General features: G+C 28.1%; 1 long non-coding RNA gene across 1 annotated transcript; it reads left to right on the forward strand.

Moving 5' to 3' along the window:
* Positions 1-2,778: 2,778 nt before the first annotated feature.
* On the forward strand, positions 2,779-6,920 carry LOC124888565. The gene is made up of 4 exons (XR_007047028.1): positions 2,779-3,094; positions 6,177-6,260; positions 6,343-6,405; positions 6,728-6,920. It is a non-coding gene; the product is annotated as an uncharacterized LOC124888565 (long non-coding RNA).
* The last annotated feature ends 10,439 nt before the right edge of the window (positions 6,921-17,359 follow it).

A 17,359-nucleotide genomic window follows, 5' to 3' on the forward strand; every position in this document is an offset into this window, starting at 1 on the left:
TCATAAGAACTACGGCCTCCACAATTAAAATGGCCGATGGAACAATGTCGGTGAGAAGCCCCACTATCCGTAATTTATTTGAAAATGATACACTAGCACTTCAAATGATAAGCAAATTTCTAAAAGTTTGTTTAAAAAGAATACTTATATTATTCATTTCTCTTTTTATTATATCGAGTTAATTTTTAGTCAAAATACAGGTCAGTGAAGATTTCAATAATTAAACTATTGTGTTCATTTGTCACCCTTCTAGTGATTTTTAAATTTAAAACTGCATAATTTTGAACAATTAAAGCTTTGTTTAACCCTAAGGTTTTACATATACAATCCACTAACAGCGATGATTTTTTGGAACGAATTTTAACTAGCGAAATAAATTTAAAAAATTGCAAAATTCATAAATAAAATTTATGTTCTTTCGAGTTATTTGTAGCACGATAATAGATAGTCTTTAAAATTTTAAGTTATTTTGTTTCTTTTTTTTTTTTTTCCTATATACACAAAAAGTGAAGCGATAAATTATTCCAAATTTCGTTGCCAGGTGAAAGTAAAAGTGCGGAAAGAACATATGTGAGGGATAAAGGTGAGTTGTTAATTCAAAATAAAATAAAATAAAATAAAATAAAATAAAATAAAATAAAATAAAAATAAACTGTAATTAATTTATTCGAGTTTGACCATATGTGTGGATGCACTCCTTAATCAAATCTTGTAAATTAAAAACTTTGTTTGAAGTTACACTCATAGTAATCATTTAGTCAAATATCGTTCATTTAAGAAATGTTCAAATTGGGTATAAGTAAATAATAGCCACCTTACGAGAATCATAAGACTTTGGGGATTCATCACACCTTTCCTCAATTCACATGAATTTATTATCTGATCTTTATTTTTGCATACCAAAACTAAATAATTATTTTCTTTTTATTATGGATTCATAAAATAACTTGAAATACCAAAACTCAAATTGCTAGGGAAAAATCTTATTCCTTCATATCTCATACAAAATTTTGTTTTCCAAACTTTCCAACTAATGATAGATATATGGAATACAATGAAATATCAATGAATATATAATTATTATTTTTGGACTTTATGCATCCATCAATTCGTGTTTAATTTGCTCTTCTCAATATGTGTATAATATTCATCTCGTTTAATTCATAATTTATATCTATATCTATAATCTATAATCTATAATATATTAAAAGTGTGAAGGCCCTTAAAAAAGTGAATTGAACTTTTTGCCTTCATTAAAAGACTCCGCTTTAAACAAAATCATCTTTTCACTACTTTTTTAATATTCAAGAGTTGAAAATTAATTAAATATATTTATGATCAAGCTTTCATTATTTGAATAATTCAAATTTAGTCCTTAAACCTTTCTTTGTTTGAATTATATATCATAAAATTACGTAATATATCATATTTGTAAGGGAAAAAGATAGCAACATCACGTTAGGATTTCCTTCAACTTAAAATTGTAATTAATTAACCATTTAATAAAATTTCAAAACAACAAAGTCACGTTATAATTGTAAGAAAATAAAGCCACGTTAACAAAGTTATATAACTATTAAATAAAATTATAATTATATTTTAACTTATTTTATTATTACAGAGGGCAAATCAACTAAATTTTGGTAATCAGATTTTTCCTTAAACTATTAGGTATCCTAAATTTTCTAGAGAAAAGTGATTTGAACTTTTTTTCCTTCATTAAAATACTCTTCTTTAGACAAAACTGTCATTTCATTATTGTTTTTAAATTTATTATCTAATTATTTTTATTATATTAACTAGACTTCCTAAAATATATGAGACTCCTAAAATATATGGTAGAAGAATTAATTAATATTTTCCTTTCTACTAGACTTTCAAAAATATATGGGACTCCTAAAATATATGGTGGGAGAATTAATTAATATTTCCCTTTCTACCGTTCAATTAGAAAAATACTCTTAAAATAGGACTCTATTAAGGAAATACTTTTATATATATTGAGATGTACGTTAAACTAGAGAACAAATCGATTTGCCTATTCGAAGAATATGATTGATGCTCATCTAACGTAATTCGATTGCATGTCTAGATGGTGGATGCTTGACTTTCTAACCCTTAACTTCTTCACTGTTTTTGTCAGCATAATAGAATTCAACATGTGTGTGTATATATATATCTTCTTTGTTATCATGAATTCAAAATCATTCTTTAGGATCAAAATTTTTGCCCAAACAAAATTAGTTGGATCAAACTCGAAGGTTTGTGATTACTATTATATTTTTTTATAGTTTACATGTCGTAGATAAATGTCGATTGACTTTGAAGAATTTTTTGTGTAAAGGTTAGGTTTAATTGTATTATTTTGATGTCTCTATCATTATATTATTTTGTTGCAATTTACAAATGGTAGATGAATGTTGATCGACTTTTAAAAATATTTTTGGTAAAGATTAGGTTTAATAAATAAATTCTTCATCTTTACATACTCAAAAGATATTAAATTTAATTATTATATTCATCTTTATTATTTAAACAAATATCCTATTTAATGTAGTTTTTTATCTCATTGAAGTGAGATACACGCGTAAAACGCGTAAACCTAAACTAGTACATACACATATATAAAAAATACAAAGGGCTAAGTCATGGTCACAAACTTCAGCACAGTCCTGGGGTTTATCACAGTGAGGCTTAGGAATAGCAGTCACCTTAACAAATGAAATATTTGCAACTGCATATATATGAAATATCCAATCAATCGCCATTCCACACATACACATATATATTCTATAATATAGAAGAGCCTTGGAAGCAGGTGATGGTCGTCATGCCTGCTTCCAAGGGCAATTTAGTCTTTTTGCTAGAAGTGTTGTCTCATCCAAAATACGCAGTCCCTCTTAACAACACGTATGATTTTTCCTTCTTTTCTTTTCCATATCCATTTACTTTGCTTATCTCCAAAAACTGCAACTGGGTTTTGGTTAGCTATATTTAAGCTTCAGTTTACTCTATTCAAGCTAATTCTGTCGTTCAGATAAAACCACAACTGAAAAAACTAAATCAATCAAAGTCAGCGGCTTTTCAAAATCCTGTAAGTTGTTCATTTCTTGGTGCTTCGAGTTCAATTTCAACTAATTTAATGTCAGGTTTCTTGGTTTTTATGAGTCTTCTATTTCTGTGTGTTTAAGAGAAAAATTTTCAAAAAACTCTCTCAACTGTGTTAACTTTCTATGTTTTGTTTGGGTCATATTTGAATTTTTCTCAGTAAAGTAAAAAGTAAGTTGTTCTGAGATTCTGTATTCTGTATTATACACAAGTTTCTTTGGTGGATATCTATTCTTGGAGAAATTTTTCGTTTCAATATCACCATTGGATGCTGCCTACAAACTGTTTGATGATATGCCTATACCAACTTCTCTTCTCCGATAGTTAAATACTTATTTATTTGATTGATTAAATAAGTGGATCAATATAAATTGTGGGTATGCTTTATTTTTTTAATTAATTGGAAATTGTTGAATTACTCTTTAATTGTGTGCTGAATTTTGATTTGCACCAAAAAGAACAGTGAGTAAGCTGCATTTGAAATTTCAAAATTAAAATTTACAATTTTTGACTGTAAATTTGGTTCAATATGCATCAATGTGCAATCCTGTAAAACAGTTAAAATTTGTGTCTGCATGTTGGTTATGCAGTGCTAGAGTAATTTCATGGTTTACTTATTTCAACAACTTTAAATAATATTAGAAATTCGAAGCTGAAGATGCGTTCTGCAATGGGGAATATATCTGACTCTCCAAAGCTAATTCGAAGAGTGTATTCTTAATGCACCTGCATTCTTGAAATTATCGTATTGTTGGGATAAATTAAGTGAATTGCAGTTGCATATAGATAATTCAGAATTGCATATAAACAAAATGGTTATTAGTGTTTTTTGGCTTATAACAACTTTGGTGTTCATGCTTTAATAATATAAAAAGCACTTGATTATCTTGTATGTTTACGCAAACAGCCCCTTAGTTGTTTCAACAACATACCAAGTTGAATTCATAAGTGGGGTCTTCGAAGGGCAGCATGCACGCAGACTTTACTTCTACTTTGTGGAGGTAGAGCGTTGTTTCCAAAGGACCCTCCACTCCCTCCTAGTCTTTCAATGATTTCTAATTCATTCCAAATAAAAAATAACTCACGTTCATGAACAAACAAAAAACAAGTACATTGCCTTTTCTAAGACTAAATCTGTTCAAATTGTTAGTTTACATTGTGTTAGGCTGTAATCAATTTCTCATTGTATAGTTTCCACTATTTCACTAAAACAGTTTATACCATAGCAGAATTAGTTACTACTATGCATTCATTGTAGCTAGTTAGGTGAAAGACTGAAAGTTGTTAGTTGAGTCGGTCAGAAGGGATAGTAGTTAGTTGAGCCCAACTATCAAGGAATGATCTAGAAGGTTCCAGATAATAAATATTTTGGTGCTTCATATTAGTCTATAAATAGTAGTAGTAAGAGAGAACAAAGACTTGTACATTATATTTTTCCTTCAGAAATAAAACTTTTCAAGTTTTATCCTTCTTTATTTGTCTACTTGGTGAGCTTGAGTCAATGGAGCATTAACCATTGATGAGCCAAAAATACTAATTCTGTGTAAATCTCTTTGAGTTTTGTATAGTTACCACAATTTTCTATATTTAACTTGGTGATTACAACAACAACGCCTCTCAAAATTAATCAAAATAATATTCTCTATAGCAGTACATCAGATGCTTCAGCTGTTGTGTTAATTCTAATCAAATTGACTGAAAACAACATCCTTAATCTTTCATTTTGTTTAAACAAAGTTGTTACTTTGGTCTTCTTCTTCATTGTTTTAATGTATTACTACTAATTTTTTTTTGGTAGAGAACAATTTGTGAAGTACTTTGAGAGGTATGGAGAGATAGTAGACTAGGTGATTATGAAAGATAGGCATACACGTAGACCTAGAGGTTCTGGGTTCATCATTTATATAGATCCAACTGTTGTGGACACTATTATAGCCGAAAACCAGATTATCAATGACAAACTTGTAGACAGTGTTATAGCCGAAAACCATATTATCAATGACAAACAATTAAGCAGTTTAGCTTCTGCTTTTATGTACCTCCTCCTTTCCCATTCAATTGATGTTGAATTTGAGTTGTGAGATATTATAAAATTATGGCCAACTTTCTTGACTACCTGTAATATATATAGAGAGACTTTAGTTAGTTATGCTTTAGGTAGAGGATCTATGGAAAACAACCTCTCTAACTCTAAGAAATAGGGGTAAGATATGTATCTAGGATTACACTGAGTATATTATTGTTGTAGTTTAATTAGTCATGTTCTAAATCGAGGGACTGTTGTAAGTAATCTCTCTATCTCTATGAGGGTAGGGGTAAGGTCTCCATACCCCACTTATGAAATTACACTGGGTTTATTATTCTACTTTAGTTAGTCATATGCTTGCGAGTTTGAGATTTTGATTGAGGGTATTGTTTGCTGAAGACTAATATTAGTCCATTAGTTACATACAGTCTTCCTATGTTTAGCATTATTGAAAAAAAATTAGATTAAGAGTGAGTTTTGTCTATTAAATTGATGAGAAGGAGAGTATTGCTTCTTCCACAATTGATATGAATAAACAATATAATTATGAGTTTCTTCACTACTTGGTGGATCAAAAATCATATTTTATGTACAACTGAGATGGTAACTATGAATTTCATATTCATTACGTGCTATATTGTTTATAGATGTCAACAAATAAAAAGAAGGACACCATTTCTCGCTTACAACACCAGAAGCGCCAATACTCAGTGGAAACTACTTCTAAAATCAATTTTAGAAGACTTCACCTATATCCAAAACTTTCAACTGATAAAAAAAGGTATTTTTATCGTGCTGACGATTAAAAAGGCTTGAATCAAGAAGCCAATGTGCAAGTGCATCATGCTCTCAAAATGGAGTTGAATTGCATCCACAAACAACACTAACAATACGTGAGCCATCTATTGTTGCTACGACAGGTTAGAAACGGGAAAAATATTATGTTCTTTTTGTGTCATCAATATAAAAACGTTTCTTTTTTCCTTCGATTATAATTAGACGCGATTTTCTAATACTTAACATTCTGTAATTCCTACACTAGCTGATATGTCCTCCACTCATGCCGTGGAGCCTATCTATAGTAAAGGAAAAACTATTGTGGAGTATTTCACCGTGTTTGAAGTTGGTAAGTGTCAACAATAACCTATTATAGTAACAACTTTCTCTTTTTTAATATATATATTAACAAAATGTTTTATACATTTTAGGTTCAACATCTGCTACGCCTCATCAACAATACGATTCACGCGCATTAGCTATTGCAGACAAAGGTTTGTCGCGCTTCATTTTTCTACTAACTTTTGGTACTAATCACTACCAACCAGTAATATTGAATGTTACTGTAGCTAATATGTATAAGTGCTTTCTTTAAACTACTTATGTACCATTTTCTAATTGTAAGAGTTGTTCTTATTTCAACAGTAATTGATATATCTTCTAATGATGAGATGGTGCTTAACTTTGTCAAGGAAAAAGTTTTTATTAACCATTGCTCTGTCTTTGAACTTGGTAAATGTCAATAATGCAATACCATAGCTTGCTCTCTCTTTCTCTATCTTTCAACATACATTAATAAAATGATTTGTTTATTAGGTCAACATCCACTGCACCTCCTCAACAACCAGACATAGAGATATTGGCTGCCACAAACATAGGTTTGTCTTCTCTCCAATCTTCTACCAACATTTACTGTTGATTGCTTTCTACCACTAATGGTGTACGTTACTGCAACTAATATACACAGGTTCTAAATCAACAAGAACCAACTGAAACTTTAAACAATTGCCCAACAATTTGACTGTTTTAATAAAAGTTCCAAACTGTAAATATTGTGCTGCCAAAAAATTTGAGTATGAATCACCCGCATTTTGTTGTGGCAATGGTACAATTACGTTGACATCATATAAAATATCTGTTGAATTATTAAATCTCTATTTAGAAAATACTGAAGAATCTGAGCACTTTCGTACTTACCTTAGAATGTATAATAACATGTTCGCATTTACTTCACTTGGAGTGAAATATGATAAAACTCTAACGAAAAGGACAACAAAAAATGTGCAGTTATATTTTTATGATACTAATACAAAAAGGCAGAATAGAATGGCTTCATCAGATATACTCAAAGAATCTGTTGTTGAGAAGTTAATAGATATACTAAAGATAAAACTTTATTGTGTTTTCTTGAAATCCTTAATACATATTCCACAACTATCAAACTTTTATATTGCATTAAATTGTGACTCAAAGTTAGATCAACGAGTGTACAATTTACCTTGCGTATCAAAAGTGACAGCATTATGGATAGAACAAGAAACAACTAATAATAATTTTACACCACATATTCGAATTTATACTCAAAGTAACAAAAATCAATTAGTAAATTACTACTATGGTTGCTATGATCCTTTGCAATATCCACTTTTGTTTTCTTATGGACAAAATGGATGGCATTGTGGTATTCAAAAGATGGTACAACCAATGCATAAATCAAAAAATAGAAAGAAAGCTTGCTACAAAAATGATCAACTTTCAAGTTTGTCTAACATGTGTTCAATTGATGAACTACTTGATATGGAAGCTCAATTTCTACAAAAAAAAAAACGAAGAAGGAATACTGTTTCGTGTCGAGAATACTATTGTTATAAACTTCAAATGAGAGATGATGAGGAAAATATTATTTTACATTCTGGGAGACTATTTCAATAATATTCTGTTGATGAATTCATAAAGCTAGAAACTCAGAGGTTAGATTTTGCTTCTTTAAATCAAGATTTATTCCGAGTTGATGTGCTACAAGGCATTGTTGATATCCTAAAACTCGGCAAAAGAGAGGCTTCTAAGATAGGTAAAAAAAGTTTTCTTCTATTAAGTTTCACAGGTGGTCCAAGAGATATGTGTCGGCGTTATATGGATGCTATTGCATTAGTGCAATATTTTGGATGGCCTGATATATTTCTAACTATGACGTGTAATCCCTATTGGCCTGAAATAAAAGAACATATGCTTTCAACTGATGAAGCTCAAAATCGACCTGATTTAGTTAGTTGTGTATTTAGAGCTAAAGTTGAAGAAATGAAAACAGATTTACTAATTAAAAAGAAACATATTTGAAAAGGTTGCAGCTTTTATGTACACTATAGAATTTCAAAAACGCGGATTACCTCATGCTCATTTTCTTGTTATACTCAATGATGACTATAAATTATTCACACCTAAGGCTTATGACAAAATTTTTTTCGCTGAAATACCTGATCCTAAAGTCAATCCTTACTTTTATAAACTTGTCATTAACCATATGATACATGGACCTTGTGGTCACCTGAATCCTATAAATTCATGTATGAAAAAAAGGAGTGTGTAAATTTAAGTACCCCAAGAGTTTTGCTGACAATACAACAAAAGGCAAAAATGCTTATCCGATTTATAAAAGAAGAAACACCGATAAGTTTGTGAAAATTAGAGAGCATTTGCTAGATAACTCATGGGTTGTATCTTACAATTCCTATCTATTGTGCAAATATAATTGTCACATAAATGTTGAAGTTTGTTCAGATATTAAAGTTGTCAAATATCTATATAAATATATCTGCAAAAGACATGATAAAATTTCATTTCATTTACATGAAGAGAACGCAAATATAAAAATAGATGAGATTAAAGAATATCAATAAGGTAGATGGGTATCTCCACCAGAAGCTATGTGAAATTTGTTTGAATTTTCTATCAGTGAAATGACTCCAAGTGTTTATCACTTACAACTACATCTTGAATGACAACAATTTGTTTCTTTTAAAAAAACTGATAGTATACACAGCATCTTAAAAAATCCTATGCTCAAAAAGACTATGTTAACCGAGTTTTTCTTAATGAACCAAACAAATAAACATTCTAAAGAGCTTAAATTATTGTATAAATATTTCCCCCAACACTTTGTGTGGTCACCTAACTATAAAATGTGGACTCGACGAATACGTGGTAATGTTATCGGCCGTATTGTAACTTGTCATCCAATAGAAGGAGAAAGATATTATCTTCGATTATTGCTAATGAATGTAAAAGCACCAAAATTATATAATGATCTTCTTAAAGTAAATGGAATATGTTGCAAAACTTTTAGAGAATCTGCCGAAAAAAGAGGACTATTATATTGTGATAACAACTTAGTTGAATGTATGTTAGAAGCTACATGTTATCAAATACCTTATAGTTTAAGACGTTTATTTGCTACTATATTAGTATATTGTAACCTTGATAATTCAAAAGAATTATGGGAACAGTTTAAAGATTCAATGTCTAAAGACCTTAAGAATGTAGGGAACTTTATAACAAAAGATATCCACTTAATAGTTTTGAACAATATTAATGATATATTGCATTCTATGGGACGTGAGATCAATGAGTTCAATCTTGTTCCAAAAACTATAATCTCTTCGAAAATCACAAATGAAACAAAAGACGTATATTTCAAAAGAATATTGTTGTAAGCACTGAAGAATTATTATTACACAAAAAGCTAAATACAGAACAAAAAAAGGCATATGATACAATCCTTCGAAGAATATTTAGCGATAAACCAGGGAAATTCTTTATAGATGGTCCTGGTGGAAACGGTAAAACATTCTTATACTATGCTTTATTAGCGACTGTTAGATCCAAAGGATTCATAGCATTAACAACAACAACTTCTGGTATTGCTGTTTCTCTACTTCCAAGAGGACGAACGGCTCATTCACGTTTTAAATATTCAATTAATATTGATGAAAAATTCACTTGTAATATCACAAGCAGAGTTCATTAGCATCTTTAATTCGTGACGCTAAACTAATTGTATGGGATGAAATATCAATGGCAAAAAAAACATGATTGAAGCATTTGATTCTCTTTTGAAAGATATAATGGATTCAAATGCATTATTTGGTGGAAAAGTGATTATGTTTGGAGGAGATTTTAGACAAACCCTGCCTGTAGTTCGAAGTGAGAAAAAAGAAGACTTTATTCGAAAAAGCATATTAAATTCAGAAATACGGAATCATCTTGAAAAACTACATCTATTAGAAAATATGCGTGCAAAAATTGATCCCTCTTTCTGTGAGTATCTAATGCGAATCGGGAATGAAAAAGAAAAAATAAATATCGATGACAAATTAAATATCCCAAGATGTTTCATTGTTCCTTACACTACTGAAAAAGAATCACTAGATCTTTTATTCAAAAAAGTATACGCTGATTTTCACAACTCTTTTCATGATTCTGCTCTTGACTTCTCGTGTTATTTTAACAGCAAAAAATGACTTTGTTGATGAACTAAATGATAGACTTATAAATCAATTTCCTCAAGATGCCAAAACATTTGTTTCTCTTGATGAAAATATTGAACCAAGTGATCAAAGTCAGCTTGAAGATTTTCTACATTCATTAAATCCTCCTGGTTTGCCTCCCTATAAACTAACGTTAAAAGAAAATTTTCCTATTATTTTACTCAGAAATTTAAATCCTTCTGAAGGTTTATGCAATGGTACACGATTAATATGTTGTGATTTTAAGAATCGTGTCATAAGTGCAAAAATTACCAGTGGCGATTTTAAAAATACACACGTATTTATTTCCACAATACCATTATTATCTTCAAATGATGAAAAGTTACCAATTCCATTTAAACGAACACAATTTTCAATACGCCTATGTTTTGCTATGAAAATAAATAAAGTTCAAGGACAAACATTAGATTATGTTGAAATTTATTTGCATAAGCCTGTATTCTCTCATGGTCAATTGGATGTGGCTTTATCGAGAGCAAAAAATTCAAATTGTATAAAATTATTAATATGACCACCTACGGCTGATAGCAATGATGACCAGTCTACATATAATATAGTGTACAATGAAATCATTCAAAAATCCTTTCTATAACATCATACCATTTGCTATGTTCAGGTATGTCAAATTAGCCTATAGTAGATTAATTTGTGCACAATTATTACTGTGATCGCTTTATCTTATCACTACATAATGGCTATTTTTGTGATTTTTAAATTTTATCTCGATTTTACTTGAAGCTTTCTAATAGATTAAAGTGTTATGAGAATTTTGACGTTGAAAATTACCATTAAGAGCCTTTTGATGAAACATAAAACTAAACTCTCAAGTATTTTGACATGAATTCTAATTTCTAAATTGTCAATAAAATTCAAATTAACCGTTTGAATTACCCATCACTATCTGCTAATTATTAGTATGCCTTTTAATGAACAGGTATTGACAAGAATTCAATATCTTTCAGTTTCAGTTGATATCTCATCAGGTTTCTTGCTTCTTCTTCTCACTATGTGTTTGTTTGTGTGTATCATATTTAATTTTTTCGTAGGAATAAGCTTTGGTTATATCTCTTTAAATGTAATCACTTTTTAAGATAGATCTTTCATACAAACTAGTTTGTTATGAAGATCTGTACTTTTTTTTATTAGTGTGTTTTTGGTGTGTTGAATAGTTGTTTTCGATAAATCTTCGACTCAAAAAAAAAATTTTCAAAACAAAATGGTTATGTTATCTGATAATTGTTACATGAATCTCATTTATGTGAGTTATGAATTTATAATACTTCCTTGCTATTTATTTCTCTTTAGACATAATATTTGATGATTTCATAATCTCCATCTGCCGTCATGATTAACAAATTATATAGTCCATATGAAATATACAAACTGTAGTTGCCTCATTATAGAGTTATCTTGCATCATCCAGATTCTGCGTACTGAAAATTTTCAATGTAGGACATGGATTGAATTGGCACATTTAAAGGGTCTTCCAATAGAAATAGGTGAACAAGACAGAGGCTGATGATGATGATGTGTTTGAGATTTTGGATCCTCCATTGAATCAGTGAAGCTGGTTATATGTAAATTACATGTTTGTCCACTACTTCAGGCTATTGTTGTAACCTTAGTATTGTTGTACGCTGAAATGTTCGTTAACGGTGGCAAATTTAAAGACCTCGAATTACCGCAACAGTTTTTGAGAGATTGTAAAAATATTCATGGATCACCCAATTAGTTTTCTCACCTCTAGGTGCTCTTCCTTTGTAAAAAATAACTGTTTGTGATACTTTTATCAAAATCTGATGTAATTCTGATAGCGACGTACAAAATTGACGATTACAAATTATAGCAGCGTCACCATTGTTGGGCCTGCGCTAGCGCGGACTTCTATATCTAGTTCTAATATATAGAAGAGGTTTGGAAGCAGGAGGCGGTCGTCATGCCTGCTTCCTCCGTGATTTTACCATATCACCCCTAATTAATTATTATATGTCATTTAGGTATTAAAAAATTAATAATATTTAACAAAAATAAAATACACATTTATGACATGTCTGCTTCAGTTGCTTCAATCATAATTTTATTATTTCATCTCTAATTAATTAATATAAGTCATTTAAGTATTAAAAAAATTAATAATATTTAATAAAAAACATAAAATAAAAAAAATGATAAACAAACTATTGAAGTTTTAAATTAATTTGACATCTTATATAAGGTCTGTCTAAATTTTTTTCACAACTATTTTTTATATTAATTTTGTTGTACCACTTCTAATAAGTTATTTCCTAATTGATTATTATATGTCATTTACGTATTAAAAATTAAAAATTTTTGATTAAAAAAAAAGTAAAATAGACATTTATAATATGTTTGCTTCAGTTGTTTCAATCATAATTTTAGTATTTTATCCCTAATTAATTATTATGAGTCATCTAAATATTAAAAAAATATTTCATAAAAAAATAAAATAAACAAAAAAGATAAATTAATTATTAATGCTTTAAATTAACTTGACATTTTATATGAGGTCCGCTTAAATTTTTTTCACAACTATTTTTTATAATAATTTTATTGTATCACTTCTAATAAGTTATTATAAGTCATTTAAGACATGTCTATTTCGAAACTTTAATCGTGATATTTGATTGACTCTCAAAATTATATCAGTATCACTTAAATTGAAATGGAAGACAAAGTATTATAAATTTCAGTAATTAAAAACTTAAATTATTTTAAAAATATAATAGACTATCAATGTTACAAAACTTTGGACAAAAAAAGTATTATAAATTATAATGGCTAACAATTTAAAATAGTAAATTACAATGTCAAAAAATTATTATAAATTACAATAGCTAACAACTTAAAATATTTAAAAAATATTTAAAATATAATTAATTATCAAAATTTTATTTGTATTATATAAATTGAGACTAAAAATTAACATACACATGCCTTCGATATCTACGTGTATATATATATATATATATATATTATTATACTAATATATACATGCGGCTTAAAGCAGGCAGGAGAAGATTGTCCTTCCAGCTTCGCCGCAGGGTATTTTTGTCATTTCACCTGTTCCAACTGCCACACTACTCTTCTATGGATCAAACCCAACTTTCTATGGACATTTCTGTCCTTTCACAACAATCTCAACCACAGCAAAAACCTCTTAAGAATTCAACGTCGGCATAGAAATTAGTGGAGATGGAGGAGCTGTTGATGAAAATGAAATTAGGGCAAAGAAGACAATCCATCCGTCGTGGCTTCAGACCTCGATTTCACAGCAATGTCAACCGCCACAAAATCTCATTTCAAGATTTCACTGCCGCAAAACCCTATTTGACGACGAAAATGATGACATAACGGCGAGGAAGAAGCGAAAGGGTAGATCTCAAATCATCCAAATTACTAATAGCCTTAAATCACGGTTGTCCTGCCAGCTTAACAGGACATTTTTTGTTATCTTCTCAGCAATTTCAACCACCGCAAATTCTTATTCTGAAGGACATTTTTGTCATTTTCCGCAGTTTCAACCACCGAAACATCGGTCATAAACAGTGTTCTTCAAAAAATATTTAAAAAAATTATCTTTTAAAGTCAAAATTAACAGTATAACGGTAAATAAAAAAAACAAAAATTTCAAAAAAGGAGGATGTTTCTTTCCGATTTTTGATTTGTTTTTTGCTTGTTTTGGTCAATGTTCATTAAAGAGTTTGTGATTCTTGAAGTTTCTCATTAAGGGGTTGTTAGAATTTTGCTAAAAGGATCAAAAAAAAATCAAGACAGTGACAAAAGGGATATTGGATTTTTTGATAAGGGTTTGTTTGGAATTTTGCTTTAGAAAAATGGTGAGTGAACAGGGGAAAAGTGAAATTTGCACCCGGTTAATAATGACATATCCTTTCCAGAGTAATAATGTAAAATATAATATTAATAATATTAACGTTAGTAATATAAAATATAATATATTAATAATATTTACATTAATAATGCAAGTATTATTTATGTTTATATTAATTATTCTGAAATTATTTATTATGGAATATTTAGGTTGATGCGTTAAAAAATAAGTAACATTATATTTTTTAAAATAAAAAAAATAGTCAATCTTATATGGTATATCTTAGAAGCCTTCAAACTTGTTTATCGTTTTTGTGATTTTCTTGAATATTTATTAAGTTTTTTTCTTATTTTAAATAGTTGTGTGTTTAAAGAAAAATCAAAAGTCACCACATTTAAACTCTATTTATTAACTCATCTATTTAATTTCTACTATAATATTTATAACTCTCAAGCTATTCATGATTTTATATTTATAACCCCTAAATATTTAATACAAAAGTTAATGATACCTTATTGTATTCCTTTATTTTTGTGTATATAAATTCATATGTTTTGTTTCATGAGATGCTATCCAAGTTTACCCTTCATTTTCACTATTATATTCATATTTTTGTTTGTCTTGGAAAGAAGAACACGACTTTTGAATGATGATAGGCGTGTGGAGGTAGATATCGAGACATTTATCTATTCCTTCCATTTTTCTTTCTATAGATGTTCATATATTTTATTTCATGCGATTTTATCTAACGTTATCATTCATTTTCACTATGATGTTTATATTTTTATTTCACTTGAAAAAGAAGAAGATGCTCTTAAATGGTGAAAGACTTGTGGAGTGGATATCGGCAAGAGCTCGAACATTTGATTTCAACTTCTTTTTTTTTTCAACTAATGTTTAAAAATATAATAATATGTGTATTGTATTATTTCTATATCTATAAATGATGCCTCTTAAGTTCAATTTTTTAAATCTATAATTTCTTTCGGTTAAATGAATAACTTTGTAGTTGAAAATTTGCTAATTATCAATTATTTTTTTAATTTATAATTGATTTTCTTTAAGCTTGTGGACGTACATACGAGACATTAATGTATTTATTTCATTTTCCTGTCTAATGAAGTTTATATGTTTTATTTCATGTGATTTTACCTAGGGTTATCCTTCATTTTCACTATGATATTCATGTTATTATTTCACTTGAAAAAAGAAGAAGATGCTCTTAAATGGTGAAAGACTTGCGGAAGTGGATATCGACAAGAGCTTGGACAATTATGCATTGGTTTCATCTTTCTTTTTATTTTTAATTAATGATTAAAAATATAATAATATGTGTATTGTCTTATTTCTATATCTTTATAAAATGCCTCTTAAGTTCAATTTTTAAGTCTATAATTCCTTTTGATTCAAATGAATAATTTTTAATTGAAAATTTACTAATTATTAATTAAGTTTATTAATTTATAATTAGTTTTTTAGGTGACTAGCTTATTTTCATTGATCACATGTAAAATAATACAAAGCAACCAACATCCACCGATAGCTAAATAAATTTTAATAATTGAAATATATTTGTTATTTGGTCTTAGTTATGATTAAGTTTTAGGATTATTAATAAATATGCATGACAAAAAATTTAAGAAATATAAAGAAACACGGAGGCGAGGGAGGAAAATGAGGTAATTAATTCTAAAAATTTTATAAACGTGAGGTAATTATGAAAATTTTTATATGCAGGAAAAAGAACCATTTATTTTTTGTTCATTTTTTTTCGTTTTAATTTTAAAAAATAGTGTATTTCTCTTATTTATTTTAAAAAAATTATATACATAAAAAAAAAAAGAAACCTTTATGTTTTATTTGTTTCTTCTTTTTCTTTCTTTTAACTTTGAGAAATAGTGTATTATATAAATAGTAAAAAATAAAAAAAATAAAAAAGTATGAAATAAAGAAAAAAATAAAAAGGAATATTGATATTTGAATTTGATTGTATCGTTTCCTTTTTTGATCTTTCACTTTTAGTTCATTTCATATTATTATTATTATTATTATTATTATTATTATTGTTGTTGTTGTTGTTATAATAATAATAATAACAATAATAAGAAGAAGAAATAAAAGCAATTAAGGACATATCATGAAATAAATTAATGTATTAGTAATTACCAATGAATAAATGAGCATTAAGTGTATAAATTGCACTAACAAGTGCTGCAAGGCCACCTTCCATTTGGAAGGTCTAATTTACTACCATATATATATATTTAATGTAGGAAAGAGAATTTAAGAGTGTAGTAAATGATAATTTATAATAAAGGAAGAGATTTTCTATTATTTTTGAAAAATTTCAGAATAAAAAAATAAGAAAAAATTCTCAAAATTTTAAAGGAAAAAATATAAATACTAATGTTGGCCAATGAAGCATGCAAAATATTACATATTAGTGTTAGTAATAACTAATATAATTAATTACTTTTTTAATATCCTTTTTTATCCTTCTATTATGTTAATATATATTACTTTTCCTCTCCTTAATTAATCTAATATTATTCTTTTTATAAGATTCCTTATATTTCTCTCTTTTCTTTCTTTGTATATACCAAGTTCTCATTTACCTTAATTTTTCCTCTTTTCTTCTTTTTTTTTTTTTTTTCTGTATTCCATTTTAAATAATTTTTCTTACAATTAATTAATGCACTTAATATACTCATTCAATTATAATTATTTTAACTATGTGTTTGAATGAGAAACAATATTTAAAAGAAAAAAGTTTGTACTTGTTTGGGCTTTTGTAAAGTAAAATTTGGTGAGACTTTTAATGTTTTTTAAATTACTGGTGTTATAAATAACGTAAGGAGGTGAAGAGTTTTATTCTTTTAATCACCATGAAATAATAATTGAGGCATTTAAATATCAATTAATACACTCCATTGGAATGAAGTTGAAGGTGGTAATATTGTATATGTTTCAGCTTCATTTTCAAGTGAGTAAAGGTAAAAATTACAATTATTAAAGTTGTAAAGATTTTTCACTGTTAATATAATTTTGTCAATT

This window comes from Capsicum annuum, chromosome 11 (genome assembly GCF_002878395.1).
Source record: "Capsicum annuum cultivar UCD-10X-F1 chromosome 11, UCD10Xv1.1, whole genome shotgun sequence".
Lineage (NCBI taxonomy): Eukaryota > Viridiplantae > Streptophyta > Magnoliopsida > Solanales > Solanaceae > Capsicum > Capsicum annuum.